This window comes from Alexandromys fortis, unplaced genomic scaffold (genome assembly GCF_014885135.2).
Source record: "Alexandromys fortis isolate MF-2015 unplaced genomic scaffold, M_Fortis_MF-2015_v1.1 scaffold_33, whole genome shotgun sequence".
Classification (NCBI taxonomy): domain Eukaryota; kingdom Metazoa; phylum Chordata; class Mammalia; order Rodentia; family Cricetidae; genus Alexandromys; species Alexandromys fortis.
Genome location: NW_026067917.1, coordinates 6,103,653 through 6,107,758, shown reverse-complemented (window position 1 = coordinate 6,107,758; position 4,106 = coordinate 6,103,653).

The window sequence follows — 4,106 nt, the reverse complement described above, 5'->3', positions numbered from 1 at the left end:
AAAAAATGCATGCCACATTCAAATGGATGGAATTAGAATACAGTATTCTGAATGAGGTAACCCAGACTCAAGAAGATAAATATGGTATGTACTTACTCATAAGTGGATACTAGCAATAAGCAAAGGGCATTGAGCCTATAGTTCATAATTCTAAAGAAGCTAAGTAATAAGATGAGCCCAAAGAAGAATATATAGAGACCCACCTGGAAATTAGAAATGGACAGGATTGATTGGCTGGGTTGGGAGCATGGAGGTAGGGGGAGAGGGGAGGGTAGGAGAAGAAAAGGAGGGGAGAGGAGAACTTAAGGGAATGGGATGGTCGAGATGGTGGAAGGACAGAGATGAGAGCAAGGAGAGAGAAATCTTGTTTGAGGGAGCCATTATAGAGTTAGCAGAAACCTGGCTCTAGAGAAATTCCCAGGAATCCAAAAGGATGACCCCACCTAGGACCCTGGGCAATAGAGGAGAGGGGTTCCAATCTTGACTTGCCTCTGTAGTCAGACTAATAAATATCTTAAATATCACCATAGAGCTTTTATCCAGCAACTGATGGAGGTTCAAGGTGCAATGCAGAAGATGGCAGAAAGAATGCAAGAGCCAGAGGTGGAGGATGACGAAAAGGATCAGTGTCTTCTGGGCAGTTGCACACATGGGCTCATAGCAGTTGCCGTAGTATAGACAATACCTGTGCAGGCTTTAGTCAAATCAAATCCACTGATGGAGAGGGTCACAAAATCTCACCACTAACCACAGAACTATTGGCATTTGTTAGCTGCTGGAGTGGTGAGGGAGACAGCTATTTCTAAGACTATAGTCTCTTGCAAATATACCCCTCTTCTGTGGAAGATTATATATCCAAGAATGTTTTAGCAGCAAATACTGGCCTTAAAAGAAGGGTACACTAAGTTGGGTGGATAGGTAATAGGGGGTTATCTTGGAGAAGGGGGAGGAAATAAGAATAATCAAAATTCTCAAAGAACTAATGAAATTTTGAAAGAAAGAAAAAGAAACAAAGGCAAAGTATAAACTTAAAAGAAAAAAACAAAGAATTCCGAAGAACTGATCTTCCTTGTTAAGTTCTTATGTTGTTCACTTAAAAATGAAGACATCATGAGATGATTCAATTAACAATCATGGGGGGGGAAAAAAGAAACAAAAGAACAAATATATCACACTCTCTCGGTTCTGCCCAAGGAAAGTGTTTTTCTCATCACATTGTTTTCAGCTGATCTGAAGTCTAACCTCTCACTGGAGACACAGCCTGGCCACCCTTTCTCTCAGTGGCATGTGTTTGTCTGTCTGGGGTATTTTAAATGTGAGTAGCAAAAGAGCCTTTATACTAATTTGTGTCATCCCAGGAAAACATCAGCCTTCTGCATCGCTGACACCAGCTGTTTCTGTTAAGGAAGAAAGTGTAATCATTTTCTCTAAGTATTTTTTCCATGCATTCATGAATCTGGTAGGTCCATTCTGCTTTGTCTCAATAGAGTTGACTACGAACATGACATTGAGGTCTTACTTTAAATTTTTAGATGCATCCTGGGGAATCTGAAAGGTATTTTATAAAATATCTTTCATCTAAAATAATTTTTTAATGTAAGAACACCATGGGGAAAACAGGCAAACACCTATGTGACATCATTATTGTTGGTCAGTATATGTCTTTATTTTGAAAAGCAAGCAAGTATGCAGTGCTATTAGAGAAGGTAGCCAGTATGCCATCAGGTCAATCCGTTTTTGCTAATTATGTATCTAAAACAGCACATTCGCTATCTAAAGGAAACTAAGCAGGATATAGAAAGTGGTTCTTGGTGAAGGTTGGTTTCTGGAATCCCTGAGCCAGTGGCACTCTTCTGTCTCTAGTCACTTGCTTCTCCCTACTACCACCGGGATTGGAATGCCCAGTAGAGTGATACTTCCAAGGCCTCTGAAGGCTATTGGGAGTATATAGTATTGACAAAGTCACAAAAGAAGAAAAAATGAAGATCCCGAGATATTTCTTCAGTAATTCTCTGGAGACACTTCTCAGTTTAGCTGCTGATGTTTTTTTTTTTTTATTTTTAAAATATTTTTGGCGTTGTATAATTCCCCCTTTCCTTTCTTCCTCTAATCCTCCTATGTACCACTTCCTTGGAAATTCAGTTTTTTTCTCTAATGTTAGTAATCCACTCTCTTCTCTCTCTCTCTCTCTCTCTCTCTCTCTCTCTCTCTCTCTCTCTCTCTCTCTCATGTGTATTTCTCAATATATAGATGCAACCTGTTAAAAGCCTGTTCATTCTGTATAATGTTACTTATGTGTTCTCAGGATAGTCAGTTGGGTAATGGGAAACTAGTTGGTGTTGTGTTCCTTATGAAACTACTTTTGCTCAGTCTCAGCATTCCTTGGTTGTTGGTAGCTCTTCTCATAGGGTTAAGACCTTGTGAGCATCCACACATCCAAGTCTATTTGTGTCATCCTTGTTCTGGTCATGGTTAGGCAGCTAAGTTTATGAGACTCCATGGGTGTTGCTGACATTTCTAGAAGACACAATCTCACAGCACATTCCCTGACTTTTCTGACTCTATCCAACCCATCTTCTGCAATGATCACGTAGCCTAAGGTACAGGAGTTGTTTTGAGGATGTATCAGTCAGGACTGAGTTCCACAGTTCTAAATTGTGATTGGTTTGGTATTCTGTAATGGTTTCTGTCTGTTGTAGTGTGAAGTTTCCTTTATAGGGGGTGGGGTGAGAACTATAGCTATCTGTGGGTATAAGGGTACTTATTTCTAATGTAGTTAGGGATTATTCTGATTAAGTATAGTATCAGTGGTGGGTTCTCCTTCAAGATCTAGAACTTCATTATCCCTGAATATTTGTCTAGGCTTCCAGTAGCAGACATAATTTCTTTCTAATTGTGTTGGTCTTAAATACAATTAGAGACCTGGTGGTTACAGCCAAGGTACATGTGCTCACTGTTACTCTATTCACGATAACTAGGAAGCAGAAACACTTTAAATGCCCGTTAACAGGTGAATAGATAATGAAATGGGATCCCGTGAAATCCTATTCTGCTGTTAAGAAAAGTAGAATTGTAAAAATTGTAGTTGTATTTGGATAGAACTAAAAGAGATCATGTTTAATGAGGTAGACCTAGAAAGACTAATATCTTATGGCCTTTCTCACCTGTTGCTCCTAAACCCATATCATCAAGTGTGAATATATCATCTACCAGTATTTCGACCTTTCCTTTTCTAAGGACTATTGCTGATGCAGAGAGGGCTTTTCTGATTAGAAGTTTTGGTCAAAAGAAATCGTAAAGAATAGTCTCACGATTAAGATTGTTCACTTACTTTTCAGTTTATTATATCTTAGGTTTTCTATGGCTATGCTAAAACACAATGACTAAAAGCAGCTCGTGGAGCAAAGGATTGATTTCATCCTACAATTTGTGTGCCACCCTCCAACACTGAAGGAAGTTAGGGCAGGAACTCAGATGAGGAAACTTGAAACAAGCAGATGTCTTGGAGAAGTCCTGCTTACTAGCAAACGCTTCATGACTTACTCAGCCTGCTTTCTTAGATATTCCAGGACAAGCTGCCTGGAGACATGACAGCCCACAAAGTGGTTGGGTTTTCCTGCGTGGATCATTAATCAAGAAAAATGTCACCTAGGCTTGCCCAGAAGCCAATCGGGAAGGGGAATTTTCTCACTTGAAGCTCCTTTTCCCAGATAACTCGAGCTTGGTTCAAGTTGACAAAAACCTAACCAAGACAAGTAATTTCTTGCGAACGTGGGAAATACATTTTGATACTGAAAATCTTTCCAAGCTCTCACATGATATTTGACACAAAATGCCAAAAGATTGCTTACTAAAAAATTCAAAGAAAAGCAAAGACTGTGTATATATCTTGATTGTTTAAACCTTGAGTACTGAGAGTTATGACAATCATCTATATTGTTTGTTAAAATTATTAGCTTGAGATGGGAACAGAGTATTGATTTTTCATGTTTTAAATTTTGTTTCTTTTGTTTTCTCATCTGATCATCAAATCTCCACAGTCTTCTCTGTTAGTCTCATAATACCCATAATTTCACTTTCCCCAGTTTCAATTGCCTACAATCAAC